Source organism: Ursus americanus, chromosome 22 (assembly GCF_024610735.1).
Source record: "Ursus americanus isolate L20-20 chromosome 22, mUrsAme1.1.p, whole genome shotgun sequence".
NCBI classification, from domain to species: domain Eukaryota; kingdom Metazoa; phylum Chordata; class Mammalia; order Carnivora; family Ursidae; genus Ursus; species Ursus americanus.
In genome coordinates, this window is record NC_142148.1 from 50,066,017 (window position 1) to 50,087,374 (window position 21,358).

The following is a 21,358-nucleotide window of genomic DNA, read 5'->3' on the forward strand; positions in this document are numbered from 1 at the left end:
CTTGTTGGCACCGCAGGAAAACCAACCAAACACTGGGGTGACCGCTAATGCATGCGGCCACAAAAGCGGAGACAGGGTGGTGGTAATAGTACATACAGGCAACATAACTACCTTCCAAGGACGCTGCCACACTCTTTCTGAGCTAATTATGTGTAATCGTTGTGCCTAGACTATACATGGAGTAGATGATTTTATTCATGTAACCTAATAAGTTAGATATTATTCTTAAGTCCTTCTATAGGAGGCTGCCAGGGTCCTGGAGATGCTCTGTGTGTCAAATTGGTGTTGGCAACAGATGCATTTATATTACAGGAAACCATAAAGCTAGACATTTAAGATTCGGGGACTTTACAATATGTAAAGTAAACATCAATTAAAAAACAAACGTAAAACTATTTTTTTCTACAAAACAAACTCAGGCACAGATCGTTTCCTCTGATTTCTACAAAGTGTTTTAGAAGTGATGCCACTCTCCGACATCCTCTTCCAGAGAACATATGCAGAGGGAACACACCTACACTGCTTTCATCAGATCAGGAGAATTTGGATGCCACCTAGCAATAGACATCACAGTAAAGGGAAATCACAGGTTAACTCTTCTGAACGTAGATGTCAAGATCCAAAACCAAACATCAGCGCTCTATAAATCCACAGAGTTTTTATAAAGGAATGAAACTGGGATTTCATAGAGTGATTTCCATTGGTTGATGTGAACAGGATTACTGGGTGTTTGGGTGCTGCCTGGGACAGTGGTGAGAAGGGACAATGCCATTGGGTTGGTGGAATGAACATTTGGTGGCAGAGGGAAGAAACTCTCTCCCTGCAACTGCAAGGTCTAGAGAAGGGTGAGGAGTCTACAGAGACTTCAGAGTTTGGGGAGCGGGAAGTGCACACTCAGAGTGTAGGCTCTGCCTGCTCAGGCTATTGCTCAGATCAGTGGTCAGAAGACAGTGGAGGACATGTCAGCTTCATCTATTAAACCAGCAAAGCACCAGTCCATCAGGTCACTTTCCTCATTAGCTAGTGGTTCATCCAGGGTTGGTTCTTGAAGGCCAAGCTGATTCATTAGAGAGGAGTTATATGTGCAAGTTGGCTTGGAAAATCCTAGGCTCTGGGCCACATAGGAGTCAAGCAGAGCACTGGTCACACCGTCGGTCTGCCTTGAGGCAGCTGATGTGTGATGATGTGGGAGGAGGAGGGGTTTTCCCCCTGACCTGTTAAGGGACTTCCTTTCAGGAAAATATCATAGCTTTTGGGTCAGAGATTGAAACGTTTGGATGGAGGCATGTGCCCTTCTCTTGGCTCCAGCACCTTCTATGTCCTGACAGCAACTTTGGGGCAGGAAAATTTGGGGAATGGAGGGAGGGTAGCCCTTGGTTCAGAAGTCCAGCACATGATCTGGAGGACTCAGGGGAGGCGGTAGGGGTTGTTCAGGGATCTCTGTCCCCAAGGAAACAACTACTTTCCTATCTCAGATCTGTCATCAGCCTTGTGACTCCAGGCGTCATTTAAAATCTCTACAATTTAGAGCCATGAATCACAAAACAGGGGTCACAGCACCTACCCTGCATAACCCATGAGGATGATGGGGGATGACAGGAAATGATGACAGATACTCTCCATGAGCTGTAAAGCATCATGCCCATGTGAGGGCTGAAATGTCACCTTGCACCCTCCCCTGCCCTGTATCTGTTCGAGTTTCCTCTCCGGAGGCAGCCACTCCTGTATTCCTTGCTTATTCTTGCAGACAGTTAATGCTGGAACACTTACACAGCACTTACGCAGCACCGGTCATTTTCTCCAGGTGATGTCTGGACTGTCTTATATTAAGCTTCGTAAGGGAATACTAGTAAATAGGCCTCATGGCGCAGAACAGGGAACCAGGGACAAAGGGGTTAAGTAACTTTCCCAGGTACATGTGTCTTCTAGCATGAGTTGATACCAGCCACCAGACACCAGCTCTCATGCTCTCTCTCTCTCTCCGTCCCTGTGCTGTGCTGCCTTTCTACATTGTCTCATCCTCATAAAATCACAGCCCCATCACAGATCATAATACCCCTCTTTGCTCATAGAACAGAAGTGCAGCATAGGAATGAATGAATGTGCTCCCAGGGTCTTCTCTCAGCTGCATATCAACAGTTCTATTTTCAGTATGTTTTCTAGGATTGTGGCTCAGGTTATAAAAAGAAAAAGATCCTAAGGGATTCAAACACGGGATTCACAATATAACTATTTGTGTTTAAGAAGATCTGCTGGCTGTCCACTGTTCTGCTGGCTGTGCCCACAGTGGTTCAGCCACATTGAAATGGGCATCTGACCAAACAACATGGTAGGGCCACAAATATCACCCCCACTAACTACTCCATTGAAGGTGGCATGGGAGTAAAATCAGTAATTAGATTCAAGAAGAAGGACTGTGGTTTGTACAAAAGACACTGGATGTTGGAAAGGAAGGAGTGAGCAGGGAAGGTGCATACTCAAGGGCCAGTGTGGCTACTTCCTGCTCTCAGCCATGCCTTCCATAGTGGCTGCTCTGAGGGTGGGTCAGATAGTCAGGGAGACACTGGAGCTGTGTAGATTTCATCCACTAAGCCACAAAAGTCCAGCCTGGCAGACCCCTCTCCTAGTTAATGAACTGCTCATCATCCAAGTTTGGTCAGTTGAAGACGAAGCTAGTTCTTTGGGCAACTGTCACGTGGGCAGTTGGTTTAGAATGTCCTGGGTTCTGAGCCAGTTGGGAGGCAAGCAGACTACTGGTCATTCAGGGTGATCACCTGACCACCAGGGAGTCTCACTGAAAGGCAGCAGATAGAATCAAGTGCTGGGGGCAAGTGAGGGGAGATGGAGACATGCTCAGATCCCCCCACTCCATCAGGGGTTGTTCTTCATTTGGAGGAAAGACAATGTATTTTGAGTCAGGGATTGAAACACAGAGCGAGGAGTTGGGTCAGGATTTGAGCCATCCTCTTGGTGCAGGCACCTCCTTGACATACCAGGTGTCTGCCTGCAGAAACCTTGGGGCAAGAGGATATGAGCAAGGGAGTGAGGAAAGGGCTCAATTCAGGTGTCCAGGACCTGATCTCGTATTCAGGTGATCAGGGATCTCTATGTCCAGGGAACCGTCTGTATCCCCTGACTCAGAACCATCATTCAGTTGCAGTTGAGCTGCAACTCTGAGAAAGTCACTTAATCTCTAAATTTCAGTACCTGCACCATGAAATATGGATCTCAGCCCCTACTCCTCCCACCCTGTGAGCATCACAAGAAATGACTTTTCATTATTGGAAGTTGAATATTGAAGTCTCCAATTGTTGAGGGGTCTGTTTCTCTTCATTTTTGTCAGTTTGTTTTATATATTTTGGAGTTCTCTTGTAAAACGTTCATAATCTCGAAGGATGGGCCCTTTTGTCATTATAAAATGTCCTTTTTTTTTCTAGAAGAAAAATGTCATAAAAGTTTGTCTTATATTATCAAAGCCAGTCTCGTTCTCTTTTGGTTACTACTTGCTTAGCATTTATTTTCCTTTTATTTTCAACCTCTCTGTCTTAGACTTAAAGCGTGACTCCCTCATAGGCAGCAAATGGAGATTATAGGGTTTTTTTTAATCCATTCTGCCAATATCTGCCTCTGAATTGGAGTATATAATCCATGAATATTTAATTACTAATCAGCTAGCATTGGTATCTGTTTTTTGTTTTGGTTTGGTTTTTTGGCTGTATATGTCATCTCTTTTCTAATAGTCCTCCGTTACCGGTTTTTTATGTTATGTTCTAGCGTACCGAATACATTTCCATGGTGCTTCTTTTGCTATATATTCTGGGTTATGTTCTTAGTAGCTTCCCTCAGATTATAATTAACACCTTAAATTATAACATTCTAATTGGATTAATACCAGATTAATTTCCATGGCATATAGAAACTACCTTCATGTAGATTCAATGCACACCCTCCCCTTATTGCCATGGTCATACAAATTATATCTTTATACACTGTGTGCTCGTCAGCATGTTTATAATATTGACTTCAGGTGGTGCCTTTTAAATCAGGAGAAAATAATACATTGTTTACAATTATACACATCTTACATACTTTTATATTTTTTATTTAAATTCATTAGCCAACATATACATACTTATATATTTACACTTTCTTGTATATTAACCTATGCAACTCTTTATTTCTTCATGTAGATTTAAGTTACTCTGTTGTCTTTTCATTTCAGCTTGAAGGGCCCTTAGTATTTCTTTGTAGGCCTTGTGAAAGCAGTGGGTTCTCTCAAATGTTATCTGGGAATGTCTCAATGTCTCCTTTATTACTGAAAGACATCTGCTAGATACAGAGCTCTTGGTTGACAGTTTCTGTCTTTTGGCACTTTTCATGTCATCCCACTGCCTTCTGGCCTCTGGTGTCTGATGAAAATTAGCCATAAAATTGAGGAGCCTTTGTAAATGATTAGTTGCTTTCATGACTTTCTCTTTGTCTTTGGCCTTGAACAATTTTATTATGAGGTGGGTTTATCCTGCTTGGACTTTTTTGAACTTCTTGAATATTTTTATTAATGTTTCTCATGAAATTTGGTGAGATTTTGGCTATTGTTACTTCACATATCTTCACTGTCCCTCTCTTTTATTTATTTTATCTTTTACTTATTTTATATTTCATTCCCTGTCTTTTCTTTTTCTGGGGACTTTTCTTTGTGCATATGTTGGCATGCTTATTGTATTATACAGGTCCGCGAGGCTCTGCTATTTTTTTCTCCCATCCATATTTTTTAACTCACTGTTCATCAGACTGGATCTCTATTAATCTATCTTCAAATTTTTGTCTTTTTCCTGCTCAAATCTGTTGTTCAGCTTTGTTGTGGCTTTGTGTCTCCCCAAATTATACATTAAAGTTGTACCCCACAGTACCTGTGAAAGTATCCTTATTTGGAAATAAGGTCTTTGCAGATATAATCAAGATAAGGTTACACTGGATTAGAGTGTGCCCTGATTGAATGGCTGCTGTCCTTATAAGAGCAGGGAGGTTTGGACACACAGACACAGAGGGGAGAAAGCCACCATGTGATGACAGAGGCAGGGTTTAGAGTGATGCAGATGCAATCCAAGGAAAGCCATGAATTTCCAGAAACTACCAAAAGATAGCAAGGGGCAAGGAAAGATAGTTCTCTAGCTCTTTCAATAGGAAGCAGAGCCTAAGTTATAGCTTGACTTCAGATTTCCAGCCTTCAGACGTGTGAAAGAGTAAATTTCTATTGTTTTAGCCCATGTAGAGTGTAGTAATTTCTTACAGCGGTCCTAGGAAGTGAATACAAGCCCCTTTAGTGACATTTTCAGTTGTTACTATACTTTTCAACTCCAGAATATCTGTTTCTCTTTTATAATTCACATCTTTTTTATTGTTATTCTCTACTTGGAGAGATATAAGTCTCATACTATGTTTTAGTTCTTTAAATATCATTTCCCTTAATTCTTTACATATACTTAAAAGAGCTGATACAAAGTATCTGTCTCGTAAGTCCAGTGTCTGGACTTTGCTTAGGGACAGTGTGTATTCATTGCTTTTTTCTCCTTGTATATCAGCTTATGTGTGGGGGACAGCCCAAGAGCACCTCCAACATCCGTCTCTCTAGAAAGACTAACTGAACTCAGTATATAGCCATCCTGATAGTTATGATTTATTACAGTGAAAGCACACTAAGCAAAATAAGCAAAGGGAAAGGTGCATGGGAGGTTCAGAGAAAACCAGCCACAAGCTTTCAAGAGAACTGCTCCAGTGGCATCACAAAGGTACACTTCATTCCTCCAGCAATAAAGTGTGAAACATCTTCCAGGAAAGCTCATTAGAGACTTTGTACTCAGAGGTTTTTAGTGGGAACTGGTCATTTAGGCACCCTCTGCCTCGCACATACCTGAATTTCAGAGTTCTATCAGCAAAGATATGTTCTGCATAAACCACAGGGTTTGCACCAACAGTCTAGGCACAGCAAGCCACACTTACCAGAGAATGGTGGGGACCCTCTTGATTCCAAGTTCCCAGACTTCAGACAGGGTCAGTCTGACAAGCAGGCCTGTCATAGAAAAGCACACTTGGCCCTGGTATGCCAACTTTTTTCTGCACAGTCAGACTTCTGGTTTCCCTGCAGGTATCTTGTTACTGGGGAGGGGGACTGTAAATTGGTTATTTAAAATAATATCATATGACAACTCTAGAAATCGGATTCTCACTCTTCCCTAGGATTTGTTGGCTTTGCTATTTTTTGTCATTGCTTTCTCATTAGTGACTTTAATGAACTAATTCTCCAAAGTCTGTATTCTTTGTCACGTGTGACCACTGTAGTCCCTGCTCAGCTCTATGGCGGTCAGCTATTGGCCGGAGAGAGATCTCACGAACAGCCTAGAACTAAGTCATTCAGTCTTTGTCGAAGGGCTTCGTGAGCATGTTGAATCGTATCTTCAAAATTCAGCTGGTAGCTGAAAACCTTCATTGTTGCTTGTGCAGAACATCCAGGTCAGGCAGGGGGAGAGCTAAGGGCCTTCTAGGGTCTCTCCTGGGTATGCTTACAGTGTTCTAGATTCGTAAGAATAAGTCAGAACTTTTCAAATCCCCTCATGGAAATCTCATTTTTTGGTGGTCCTTGTAAGCTTTCTATTACTCTATTGTTTGCTCCAACTAATATCTATCACTTTAACCAACCAACCACAAGTTAAGCAACTGCCTATAATTTCTTTTTTGACAATTATGCTGGGAAAAGGCTTTTTGTTCTGGGCAAGCTCCAAGTGAGATTAAACACAAACAGTCGAACAAGTAGGGTCTTGCAGACATCCCTCAGACCCATTAGTGGTAATTCTCTAGAAATGAGGTTTTGAGGGAGCTCCGGACCCATTCTGTTCTCTCCAGTGGCTGCCGCATTGCTGTCTTTCACTGTGAACATGGGCTTTAGTTTTCTGAACTACTCTGCAGCCACAGGGCAGGGGATGGGACTAGGCCATGTTAAAACAGCACAAAACTCATGGTTCTGACTGAGACTCACCTGTTTTTTTTCCTCCCTCTTCCACCAGTATCAACATTCCCTCTACTGCTGCAAGTTTGAGTTTATTTCCAGAGTTCTTAAGATGTTGGTGGCAATTTTTGCCAGTTTCCTCATTGATTTTTTTTTGAGGAGAGAATTTTTGGAGGTCTTTAAGCTGCCATTTGCACTAAAGTCACTCACCACATCATACTCATACTCAAGCCACAGTCCATGACTGATTATCCTCAGGTGTTTGCAGGAATCACAGTTCAACGTAAACTGTGTCTCAGAGAGACTCCTCATGCAGTTGTGTGCACACTGTTAGGTCACAGACATGAAACTCAGCTTCAAAATAGAGTGTCACTTTAAAAGGAATTAAATTTAAAAAAAATAAAAGAATTTTCTTAAAATCGTATACTGAATAATATGACGTGGCACCTCTGGATAATAGTGACCAACCAGATCCTCAGGTTGAATTTAGGTCATTAAACAGGGCTTTGTTGTTATATTCTTCCTCCAACTTAAAAAAAAACTAAAGCTTATCATATGCACAATTTCGTAATGGTAGAGTTTGGATATTTAATATATGTATGATTTCTTGAACTTGTAAATTTACTTAATTCATCTTCACAGTCATAGAGAAAGTTATTTGGGAATAAAATCAATTATCTTTGGCCATGTATATTTTACTTATCTTGATAAGGCTTGAACTATATAGAAAGAAAACATGAAGATATACAGAGATTCCAAGATATGGTGTAAAGCTGCCTATCATTCTAAATCCACACTGTATCTTTAAAATATATGTACAGGCACCGGGGGGGCTCAGTCGTTAAGCGTCTGCCTTCGGCTCAGGTCATTATCCCAGGGGCCTGGGATCGAGCCCCGCATCGGGCTCCCTGCTTGGCGGGAGGCCTGCTTCTTCCTCTCCCACTCCTCCTGCTTGTGTTCCCTCTCTCGCTGTCTCTCTCTCTGTCAAATAAATAAAATCTTTAAAAAAAAATAAAAAAAATACATGTAAAATTGCTCCAAATTGCCCAAGGCCTCGCTAGAGCAGTCAAGAGGAAGTAGCTGATTTTCATCATCCTGTTTGCCTGGAGACCACTCCAGACACGTACATCACACTGACGTGTGTGCAGCAGACGGGTTGGGAAGGACTCGGCTTCTCGCTGGGCCTCATGTCACAGTGGAAGTCTGAGCCTCACGACAGCATTACTGTGGCTTTGAGTTGACCGCACTGAGCTGTGTCTAGGCAGCATGCGGTTTGCTTGGTTGGTTACGAGTTGTCTGTTGACTGCGAAACAGCTCCAGTCACATTGACCTCCCATCGCCTCGTCCTCAAACTTTCCTCATCGCCTCCTGATTCCATCCATATGATGTTCTTTCTGCAGGCATCACCTCCTCCTCCACTGCCCACTCCAGCCACTACCCAGGCTGCACCCCAAGTTACCTGAATGCATTCCTCAGATAGGGGTTCAGTCAGCCCCTCTTCCAGAGAACCTCCCAAAATCTCTCTGACTAGAGCTGTGCCCAGGTCATCTTTTTCAGGGATCTCCTATTAGTTGACCTTTTTATTGTGTGGTTATTTTATGTATATCTTCCCAAGAATAATTAGGATCCATGGAGGGAGAGAATGTGAAGTTCTTACCAGTAATCCTGCACTTACCTCCTTGCACCTGGTGAACGGGACAGAGATTCTCCAGAGACAGTGCAGTGAGGACAACACGTTGCAGTGGGGAGGGTGCAGGATCTGAATCTGCATGGTCTGCACCATGCCTCGCTCTGCCATTCACACCACATGACACACAGCAGGATCAAAAAACATTTCTAGGAGATGTCTCCTCATGTCGAAAACAGGACTAACAGTCATTCCTCAAGGGGGCATTTGTGAGGAGAGAGAGAAGTTGTATTCATGTAAGATCTTGGGATGTATCTGTCATGCTACCCTTCACTAAATGTTGGTTGGTGGCCTACTGACAGCCTAGTCTCACATTACTGGGTCATGTCCTCTGAGCAAAGCATGATCACTCAGAGAGGCATGCGCCTCTCTGCAGCTCTGAGATCCTTGTCTTGTCACAGCTGTCTCTCTCCATTGTCACAGTCAACCCCAGTCAACCTATGTTATGGGCATTATTTTCTCAGTTCTTTCTTTTGTGTCTGACATTTTGTCTTTTTCCCTGCCACTTTTTCTTAAAACATGGGTGGCTACAGCTGGATGTCTCTCCTGGAGTCTAGAGGATGTAGGATACATAGGAGCACTGTGGTGTCACTGCCCTCCCGGCCAGGTTGACCACGGTCTCTCAGGGTTTTTCCAAAGACCCACCCTCAGGGGTCTTCCACATGTCCTAAGCAGTCAATGCATTTGTTCATTTAGTCCAAACTTGTAAAATAAGTTTGGTCACCTCTGCATGCAGCCTACCTGCAAAGGAGTTAAGTGACTTGTCCAAATTGAGGCAAAAAAGCATGGTTAATCCTACAGTCACGGAAGACATGGGATGAGTCATCAAGACAATTTCCTAGAGAAAAGAACTCACACATGAATCCTTAGAGGTCACTTCTTACATCGATCTATTCAATGAACACATCATTCTAAATATACTCAGTTTTCCGTTGAATAGGACTTTTCACAACTAACTGAAGCAGCATGCATCACCAGAATACCAGAGGGAGCTAAGTGCGGGGGCTTCAGAGGGTCACAGTTTTGAGGACAGCATTCATCCTGTGCCAAAGTCCAATGACGCACTGCGAGGCCAGTGCGAGACACAGCACCTCTCTGTCCAGGAGACCCCGACACTGAGATTCCCGAGACGGTGTAGACTGTGCCCAGGGCCCTGAAATGGAAAGAGACACAGGGATGGTGAGTCTGAGGTCATATGATGTCTATAAGAAGGAAGTGGCAGGGCCTCCCCTGATCCAGTGTCAACAAATCACCTGAGCAGAGAGTGAGAGGAGTGGGGAGGAAAGAGGACGAGGCTGTGATGGAAAGACCCTTCGAGTTCTGCTTCCTGCGGGGCCCAAAGTCGATTTTACCTACTGGCCCCACTCAAAGGGAGGACAGGGAAGTCATGCAGATCCTTCCCCTCCCCTTGATGGCCTCCCACAGCTGATGTACCCCAGGGGTTTGTGGCAAGGCAGGCCCACAACTCCTCCTGCTGTGTTAGGGCCAGATGTACATACAGAAGGGGACCTTGGAGAGAGAGTTGCATGCCCATCCACCTGTCCACTATCCCCTCCTCCCAGAGTGGGGTCTCTTCACTGCCCAGGAGCCTCCTCTTAAGACTGCAGCCTCTTCCACAGCCTTGTACTCAGTGAAGTGACCTCCACAGCTTCTTCCTCCATTGTAGATCACTGTAGAGGGGGATCCAGAGGGAACCCAACCTCAGAGAGAACTTGTTCCAGATTCAGAACAGCAGAAGGGGCCCCTGGGTAGCGCAGTCGTTAAGCGTCTGCCTTCGGCTCAGGGCGTGATCCCGGCGTTCCGGGATCGAGTCCCACATTGGGCTCCTCTGCTGGGAGCCTGCTTCTTCCTCTCCCACTCCCCCTGCTTGTGTTCCCTCTCTCACTGCCTATCTCTCTGTCAAATAAATAAATAAAATCTTAAAAAAAAAAAAAAAAAAGAACAGCAGAAGGACCAAAGACCATGACAGATCAGCCAAGACCAACCCACTTTCCACTGTGGCAGTCAGGGGGATCCCCTTCACCTCATCCTGTGTTGCTCTCTCTCCATCATTCCTGATTGGGGGACAAAATAGGGAAGGCCTCAAGGAGAGGGAGAGAGCGCTAAGCACATCTTGTGGGTGCTCCACTCTGAGGAATGGGAGGGACCACCCAGCCCTCTTTGGCACACGTCAGTTAACCTCTGCCTGATACTGGACCCAAGGGTTGATTGGGTCTGTTGTTTGGGTGTACACATATGGTATCAGGAAATTGGAGGGAAGCAGAACTTTCAAGGGAAGAAGAGGGACTCTGCATTTTTTTCCCAGAGCAAAGCTGGTTCCAGTCACTAACATAATAATCCACACCAATACTTCCAGTGCAGGACTGAGTGATCTGACCAAAAGCTCCAGAAATTGTGGACAGCTGGGTCAGCAAACCATACCCAGGATCTTAGAAATGGGGGTGCATCAACCACACAGTATCAGAGAACCAGAGGAGAAAGGACGGCCCCCATTACACTACTCCAGAACTCAGCAGCAGCCACTTGGCCACAAAATGACAGCAATAACTCTGGACAGTGAGAAGGTACAGACAGCCAACAGGTTTTTATCTCACTTCCCTGTGGGCCTTGAGGACAATGTAGGCATCAAGCTGCTGTCCCACACTAAGCAGTAATAATCAGCCTCTTTTCCAGGCTGAAGCCCAGAGATCAAGAAGCCTGGCTGCCTGACCTGGAGCCCAGGAAGCTCTTCTGAGAGGCAATTGCAAATCTGGGGGTCAGGAGTTTGGCAACAAAGCCCAGGTGTTGCTGAAGCTGAGCTGCTCCCCTAGTGCACGTGTTGGTGGCCATCTCTCCTTGGCCCTTGGACACTGAGGGTGGCTGAGTCAACCCCACCTGGACCACAGACCCTGGCATGGGGGAGGGACAAGTAGAACAGTGAGTTGGGTGAATGAGGGAGTGGACCAGAGCTGAATGAGGGGCCCCCCACAAATCTTCCACCCAGAAAAGTTCAGCTCTCATCTGTGCAGAAAGTGAGGAGCACAATGAGAGGGGCACAGGTCGTGTATAGATGCTCAAGAGCTCTGCTCCCTGAGATTCCAGAAAGGGGCAACCCTAAGTCCCTCTTATTCTCTCCCTAGGCACCATGGGGAGATGGGCTCCTGCATTCATATATGTCCCTGCTCCTTGACACTCAGCCCTGGGTACCATCTCTAGCAGAATGATGCCCCCCACAAATGTCCATGTTCTAATCCTTGGAATCTGCCCGCATGTTGCCTTACATGGGGAAGGGGAATTAAAGTTGCAGATGGAATTAGGTTGCCAATCAGCTCACATTAAAATCAGGAGATGATCCTGGATTATCCAAGTGGTCACAAGGTCATTAAAAGTGGAAGTGCAGCAGAAGAGTCCACTAGGATGTGGGGCAGTCAGTCAGCTATTGCTGGCATTAGAGGTGGAAGGGGCAACTAAGCAGGGAGTGTAGACAACCTCTAGAAGCTAGAAAAAGCCAGGAACCAGATTCTCTCCCAGCGCCTCCAAAAAGGAACACCCTACAGACGTATTTATTTTAGTCCAGTGAGGCCCATATGAGACTCTAACCTGCAGAAGTGTAAGACACTATATTTATGAGGTTTGAAGGCAATACATTTGTGGTAATTGGTTACAGCAATGGGACACTGATACAGTAATTCCCAAGTCAATGGACTGAAGAAGAAGAATCTTGATCATTTCAGCAGATACAGAAAAAGCACTTAGGACAATTCAACATACATTCAAGATTTTAAAAACTCTCAGCAAAATAAGAATTAAAGACTTTGTCAACTTGATGAAGGACACTTACAGTTTATAGTTAACAATAGTGATGGAAGATAAAATTATTTCCTCTGAATTCAACACGACACAGGAGTTGGGGACTATCATAACAAATACTAGGGTCATCTACTGATTTCATTTCCTTTGGATGTATCCCTAGATATGTGATTACTGGATCATATGGTGGTTCTATTTGCAATTATCTGAGGAAACTCAGTACTGTTTTCCATAATGGCTGTACCATTTTACATTCTCACTAACAGTATATGAATGTTCAAATTTCCATTTTCTTACCAACATATATATAAACCATCCTAACAGGTGACATGATATTGTCCTTTGATTTGGATTTCTCTGATGATTAATGATGCTGAGCTGCTTTTCATATGTCTGTCAGCCATTTGTATTTCTTCATTGGAAAAATGTCTATTGAAATATTTAGCCCATTTTTATGTTGGGTGAAACACTTTCTTAAAAGATTCATTTATTTTGAGAGAGCGAGAGAAAGCACAAGAGGAGGGAGGGTCAGAGGGAGAAGCAGACTCTGCTGAGCAGGGAGCCTGATGTGGGACTTGATTCCAAGACTCCGGGATCATCACCTGAGCAGAAAGCAGATGCTTAACCAACTGAGTTATTCAGGCGCCCCTGGATTAAACACTTTTATTTTAATGATTAGTAGCAGTTTCTTATATATTTTGGATATTAGCCTCTTTTTTATTTTTTAAAGATTTTATTTTTTAGAGAGAGAGTGAGCAAGTAGTAGGTGGGGCAGAGGACAAGGTAGAGAATCTCAAGCAGAATCCAAAATGAGTATGGAGCCCAAAGCAGGGCTTGAACTCATAACCCTGAGATCATGCCCTAAGCTGAAATCAAGAGTTGGATGCTTAATCAGCTGAGCCACCCAGGGCCCCTAGTCTCTTTTCTGATACAAGGTTTGCAATTGGATTCTCCCATTCTATAGACTGCCTTTTCATTCTGTTGATTGTTAAAGAGACTATCCTTTCCTCATTGTGTACTCTTGGCACCCTCATCAAAGATCATTTATCCATGTATGTGTGAATTTATTTGGGGGCTCTCTCTTCTGTTCCATTGCTCTATCTACCTGCTTTTTTTTTTAAAAAATTAATGTATCGTATATGTTTCAGAGGTGAAGTTTAGTGATTCATCAGTTGCATATAATACCCAGTGCTCATTACATCACGTGCCCTCCTTAATGCCCATCACCCAGTTACCCCATCCGCCCATCCAACTCCCCTTCCGCAACCCTCAGGTTGTTTCCCAGAGTCAAGAGTCTCATAAGGTTTGTCTTTCTCTGATTTCTTACCCTTCAGTTTGCAAAGAGCAATGGACAGATGATCTAAGCAGAAGATCAACAATCAACAAGATCTCACTCTTTGCATCAAAAAACAAGGGCTTTGGATGACACACTGGACCAGATGGACTTTAGAGATATATTCAGAGCACTTCATCCTAAAGGAGCAGAATGCACATTCTTCTCAAGTGCACATGGAACATTCTCCAGAATAGATCACATACTGGGTCACAAATCAGGTCTCAACAGGTACCAAAAGACTGGGATGGTTCCCTACATATTTTCAGACCACAATAATGTAAAACTTTTTTTTTTTTTTAAGATTTTATTTATTTATTCGACAGAGACAGAGACAGCCAGCGAGAGAGGGAACACAAGCAGGGGGAGTGGGAGAGGAAGAAGCAGGCTCATAGTGGAGGAGCCTGATGTGGGGCTCGATCCCATAACGCCGGGATCACGTCCTGAGCCGAAGGCAGACGCTTAACAGCTGTGCCACCCAGGTGTCCCCACAATGCTGTAAAACTTAAAGTCAACCATAAGAAAAAATTTGGAAGACCACAAATACATGGAGCTTAAAGAACATCTTTTTTTTTTTTAAGATTTTATTTATTTATTTGACAGAGACAGAGACAGCCAGCGAGAGAGGGAACACAACCAGGGGGAGTGGGAGAGGAAGAAGCAGGCTCATAGCGGAGGAGCCTGATGTGGGGCTCGATCCCATAACGCCGGGATCACGCCCTGAGCCGAAGGCAGATGCTTAACCGCTGTGCCACCCAGGCGCCCCAGCTTAAAGAACATCTTACTGAAGAATGAAGGCGCCAAGCAGAAAATTAAAGAATTAAAAAAAAAAATGGAAGCAAATGAAAATGAAAACACGACAGTTCAGAACCTTTGGAATGCAGCAAAGGTAGTCCTAAGAGGGAAGTATATAGCAATACCAATCTTTCTCAAGAAACAAGAAAATTCTCAAATACACATCCTAACCTTACTCCTAAAGGAGATGGGGAAAAAACCCAGCAAATAAAGCCTAAAGCCAGCAGGAGAAGAGAAATAACAAAGATTAGAACAGAAATCAATGATATAGAAATCAAAAGAACAGTAGAACAGATCAACAAAACTAGGAGCTCATGCTTTGAAAGAATAAGATTGATAAACCCTAGCCAGACTTATCCAAAAGAAAAGAGAAAGGACTCAAAATCACAAACGAAAGAGGAGAGATCACAACCAACACTGAAGAAATACAAACAATTATAAGAACATATTATGAGCAATTATGTGCCAACAAACTTGGCAATCTGGAAGAAATGGATGCATTCCCAGAAACATATAAACTACCAAAACTGAAACAGGAAGAAATAGAAAACCTGAACAGACCCATAATCAGCAAAGAAATTGAAGCAGTAATTAAGAATCTCCCAACAAACAAGAGTCCAGGACCAGATGGCCTACCAGCGGAAACCAAACATATAAAGAAGCATTAATAACTTATTCTCCTGAAGCTGTTTCAAAAAATAGAAATGGAAGGAAAACTTCCAAACTCTTTCTATGAGGCCAGCACTACATTGATCCCCAAACCAAAGACCCCACCAAAAAGGAGAATTACAGACCAATATTCCTGATGAACATCGATGCAAAAATTCTCACCAAGATACTAGCTAATAGGATCCAACAGTACATTAAAAGGATAATTCACCGTGACCATTTAGGATTTGTTCCTGGGCTGCAAGGATGGTTCAACATCTGCAAATCAATCAATGTGATACACCACATTAATAAAAGAAAGGTCAAGAACCATACGATCCTCTCAATTGATGCAGAAAAAGCATTTAAGAAAATACAAAATCTTTTCTTGATAAAAACTCTCTGCTGTGTAGGGATAGAGGGAACATGCCTCAGCATCATAAAAGCCACATATGAAAAACCCATGGCAAATATCATCCTCAATGGTGAAAATCTGAGAGCTTTTCCCGTAAGGTCAGGAACATGACAAGGCTGTCCACTCTCACTGCTGTTGTTCCACATAGTACTGGAAGTCCTCGCCTCAGCAATCAGACAACAGAAAGAAAAGACATCCAAACTGGCAAAGAAGAAGTCAAACAAGGTACTCTATGGAGAAAGTCCCAAAGACTCCACCCAAAAATTGCTAGGACTCATACAGGAATTCAGCAAAGTGGCAGGATATGAAATCAGTGCACAGAAGTCAGTTGCATTTTGATACACTAAGAATGAGGCAGATGAAAGAGAAGGCATCGATCCCATTTACAGTTGCCCAAAAAACCCATTAAATTACCTAGGAATAAACAGAACCAAAGAGGTAAATGGTCTGTACTCTGAAAATTATAGAACCTTATGAAAGAAATCGAGGAAGACACAAAGAAATGGAAAAACATTCCATGCTCATGGATTGGAAGAACAAATATTGTTAAAATGTCTATGTTACCCAAAGCAATCTACACATTCAACACAATCCCTATCAAAATACCATCAGCATTTTCCATAGACCCAGAGCAAACAATCCTAAAACTTGTATGGAACCAGAAAAGACCCCAAATAGCAAAAGTAATATTGCAAAAGAAATCCAAAGCTGGAGGCATCATGATTCCAGACTTCAAGCTATATTACAAAGCTGTAATCATCAAGACAGTATGGTACCGGCACAAAAACAGACACATAGATCAATGGAACAGAACAGAGAATCCAGAAGTGGACCCTCGACTCTATGGTCAATTTATCTTCCACAAAGCAGGACTGAATACCCAATGGAAAAAAGACGCTCTCTTCAACAAATGGTGTTGGGAAAATTGGACAGCTACATGCAAAAGAATGAAACTTGACCACTCTCTCACACCATACACAAAGATAAACTCCAAATGGATGAAAGACCTAAGTGTGAGACAGGAATCCATCAGAATCCTAGAGGAGAGCATAGGCAGCAACCTCTAGGACAGCAACCTTTTTCATGACACATCTCCAAAGACAAGGGAAACAAAAGAAAAAATGAACTTGTGGGACTTCATCAAGATAAAAAGCTTCTGCACAGCCAAGGAAACAGTCAAAAAAACTAAGAGGCAGCCCACGGAATGGGAGAAGATATTTGCAAATGTCTTAATCAGATAAAGGGCTAATATCCAAAATCTATAAAGAACTTCTCAAATTCAACACCCAAAGAATAAATAATCCAAGCAAGAAATGGGCAGAAGACACGAATAGACATTCTCCAAAGAAAACATACAAATGGACAACAGACACATGAAAAATGTTAAATATCACTTGGGAAATACAAATCAAAATCATAATGAGATACCACCTCATTAACAAGTCAGGAAATGACAGATGTTGGCAAGGATGAGGAGAAAGGGGAACCCTCTTGCCCTGTTGGCGGGAATGGAAACTGGTATCTAATTCTGGAGAAGAATTTGGAGGTTCCTCAAAAAGTTAAAAACAGAACTTCCCTATGACCCAGCAATTGCACTACTAGGTATTTATCCCAAAGATACAAATATAGTGACCCGAAGGGGCACCTGCATCCCAATGTTTATAGCAGCAATGTCCACACCAGCCAAACTATGGAAAGAGCCCAGATGTCCATTGACAGATGAATGGATAAAGATGTGGTATATATGGAATGGAATATATATACGTGGTATGTATAATGGAATACTACTCAGCCATCAAAACAATGAAATCTTGCCATTTGCAATGATGTAGATGGAACTGGAGGGATTACGCTAAGCAAAATAAATTAATCAGAGAAAGACAATTATCATATGATCTCATGCATACGTGGAATTAAAGAAACAAAATAGAGGATCATGGGGAAGAGAGGAAAAATACAACAAGATGAGAGAGAGGGAGACAGGCCATAAGAGGCTCTTAATCATAGGAAACAAACTGAGGGTTGCTGGAGGGGAGGTGGTGGGGGATGGGGTAACCGGGTGCTGGGCATTAAGGAGGGCACGTGATGTAATGAGCACTGTGTATTATATGAGACTGATGAATCACTGGCCTCTACCTCTGAAACAAATAATACATTATATGTTAATTAATTGGATTTAAATAAAAAAATAAACAGCACCCTTGCATAAAAATAAACAGACAGACAGAAAGTAGACCAGTGATTACCTGGTGACGGGACGGTTGGGGAAGGGAAGGATTGTAAGGGCATCAGGGAATTTTTTGAGAATGATGACTATGTTCATTATCATGGGTATATACATGTGTCAAAACTCATCAAATTGTGTTTGTTTAAAAACGTCTTCCCCTATGGACTCTGGGAAACAAACTGAGGGTTTCAGAGGGGAGGGAGTGGGGGATTGGGCTAGGCCGGGGCTGGGTATTAAGGAGGGCACGTATTGCATGGAGCACTGGGTGTTATAGGCAAACAATGAATCATGGAACACTACATCAGAAACTAATGATGTACTGTATGGGGAATAACATAACATAATAAAAAAATTTAAAAAAATTTTCCCCTAGAGCTGATAAGGGGGTGTGGTACCTGGCCCATTTGGTACTCCTATTCTGGAAAATTCTACTCCTTAACTGGCATTCTTAGAGAGGTATTCCACCAAGGCTTCCAAATTGTCTTTCTGTAAAAATATTTTTTCATTATTTATTGATTTAAGAGAGAGAGCGTGAGCACGAGCAGGGCCAGAGGGAGAGGGAAAAGCAGACTCTGCTGAGCAGGGAGCCTGACGTGCAACTTGACTCCAGGCACCTGGGATCATGATCTGAGCTGAAGGCAGACGCTTAACTGACTGAGCCACCCAGGGGCCCCCAAATTATCTTTTGTAAACAGAATGGAATGGAGTAAGTATGTACTTTGATCTGCCTTCTGCTGTAGGCCTGCCAACTCCGGAACCTAGAGTCAACCTCTGTCCCCAGCAGACGAGGAAAATGAAAGGCAATGGGCTGCTCCAAGGTCACTTTCAGGTCATGGCCAACCCAGTGGTTTGTCCTCCCACATGCCAACTGTGGGCCTGTGCTCAGGTCACTGGGACACCTGGCTTCCTAAACCCTTCATAGATGTCCATTGTTTTTCTGGTACGTGTTTTCCCTGTGAGGCTGGATTGAGACCATTTTCTCTGTCGTTCAGAGTTTATAAGGACACTCTTGGAAACCGGTCTCAGTTTCAGGGCAATGGTATTCCATCCTTCCATTGTATCCCCAGGTCACAACTCTTTCGTCCTCCTGAGCCGCTTTGGTCATTGGTGCCTTTATCCCAACTCTTTACGTGGCCAGCCTCACCCCTCTGGAGACCTCATGAACCCAGACTCTGCACAGGCAGTCTGAGGATCAGGCTGACATACCTGTGCTTGGCCGGGGTAATAAATGCCTTCATTATCCCGGACCACCCAGCTAATATTTTATCTTCAATATGAATGCCTCACTCCACAAAGGCCCTGTTGTTCTCACCCTTAGGCTGTGGCAAAGCCTGACCATAATCTCCCTGTTCCTAAAGGACTCACAGGGCTCAGGTTCAAACTTTTGTGAGCACTTGCAAAATCCTTTGGGAAATCAGTGTAGTTTATAGCAGTGTCTTATGCCACACCTCTCAGGCTCATCTGCCCCACTTAGCAGATTTCCAAGTGAGCCCGTGCACCACACACAGAGTGGACCCTAGCGCCTGCCTCTGCCCACGTGTCAGGGCTGACTCAGGAGCTCAGGCTCCCACCTTACCCCCTTTCAGCCTCGGCCACCCCTCTTGAAAGGACTATGTGCTCTGCACACATCGCAGAGATACGGGAGGGCACAGGAAGGAAACCCACTGAACTAAAGAAGCTCATAAACTATTGACCTCCTTCCATCCTGCCTCCATATACCCCGGAAGAGAAGAGCAGGAGAGGCCTGCCGATGTGGACAAAGACCTGCCCTGGCTGTTTATCTTCCTGACAATAAAAAGGCCTCCTCATTGTAGCCAAACTGTTGCTGAAAATTCTGTTTTCACTGGTGAAACAGATAACTTTTGTCGAATGGCCCGCTGGCTCCTTGTTCTCAGTGTGGTCCGTGGACAAGCAGCCTCGGCATCTGCTGGGAGTATGTTGGAAATGCAGAGTCTCAGGTCCCTCCCAGTGTTACTGAATCAGAATCTGTATTTTCATGAGATCCTCAGGGGATCCGGGCCTAAGATGATGTCTCAAAAAACCACTGTTGAATGTTCCCCAAAGAGAAAGCTAATCAGCACCTTGGTATACCAAATGGGGAAGGCATGGTTGTTTCCTGGGCCTTTTTGGCAGTTTCTAGCATTCTAGAATTCCATAAAGGGTTGATTCTCCAGTGGCCCTGATGGGAATTTTTCTGGAAGAAGGGAAAGAACACCATCCTTGCCGGGAAATTGAGCAAGGACGGAAGCTATGCATGGGCCCAACAGCAAGAGCTCCAACGCGCCAAGGCTGATCCCCTGCTCTAGAGCTCTCTGCTGTTCTTATGCTAGATCCCTTTGTGTCAGGTGATGGGATGGGAGATTGTTCTTGCTTCTGTATTGCTGTAACCCGTCCTCTAAGATTCACTTTTGTTGTATCCCAAAGTTTTGGGACCCATGTCTTATCGTTGTTCTTTACTTCCATTTAATTTTTACTTCATCTTAGAATTCCTGCTTGAATCACTAATCGTTTGGGAGAATGTTCTTTGACCTCCATGTATTCATGGTCTTCCCTGGTGTTTTCTTGTGGTTGATTTCTAGTCCATAGCATTGTGGTCAGAAAAGATGCATGCTATGATTTCCATCTTTTTAATTAGTGGAGACTTGTTCTGTGGCCTAATAGTGATCTGTTCTGGAGGACGTTTCATGTGCACGCAAACGGAATGAGTGTTCTGCTGTTTTAGGACGGGATGCTCTGCATGCGTCTGTTAAAAGCAGTGCATCACCCAAAGCCACTGTTTCCTTGTTGATTTTCATTTTGGATCAAGTCCACATTAATAGAAGTGGGGTGTTAGAACCCCTACTGTATTGCATTACAGTCAATTAGTTGCCTGCTGTTTTTTATTAACTATTTTTTTTTTTTAGATTTTATTTATTCGACAGAGATAGAGACAGCCAGTGAGAGAGGGAACACAAGCAGGGGGAGTGGGAAGGAAGAAGCAGGCTCATAGCGGAAGAGCCTGATGTGGGGCTCGATCCCATAACGGCGGGATCACGCCCTGAGCCGAAGGCAGACGCTTAACCGCTGTGGCACCCAGGCACCGCTTATTAACTATTTTATAAAAGTATTTGAGTCCTCCTATGATGGGTGTCTAAATATTTAAAATTGTTCTATCTTCTTGTTGCATTGTCTCCATGATTATGACACAGTGTCCTTCTTTGTGTCTTACTACTCTTTTTTTTTTTTTCATTCTGTTTTGTCTGATAGAAGTATTCCTACCTCTGCTTTGTTTTGGCAACCACGTGCATGCTAGATGCTTCTCATCTCCTCACTTTCAATGTGCAGGGGACTCAGTAGGTCTGGGGGCTCAAGCTGAGTACCCAATTTTGGACAAATTGGTGTAAGAGTGGAAACTGAGACTAAGTGTGTAAACTAGAGAATGTTTGAGACATGGACTTCAGAACAACATGGACCTAAAAGTC

The 21,358-nt window shown here is 43.6% G+C and overlaps 1 protein-coding gene across 4 annotated transcripts in view; it reads left to right on the plus strand.

The window, feature by feature from the left end:
• The window catches only part of LOC148108120 (ral-GDS-related protein-like), a 50,787-nt gene extending 29,664 nt beyond the window's left edge, over positions 1-21,123 (plus strand). For 2 of the 4 annotated variants that reach the window (XM_087853820.1, XM_087853821.1), the window contains exon 7: positions 420-21,123. The gene's annotated coding sequence lies outside the window, so the exon portion shown is untranslated. The remainder of the gene's footprint in view (positions 1-419) is intronic. The other 2 variants (XM_087853822.1, XM_087853823.1) reach the window with 1 other exon arrangement.
• The last annotated feature ends 235 nt before the right edge of the window (positions 21,124-21,358 follow it).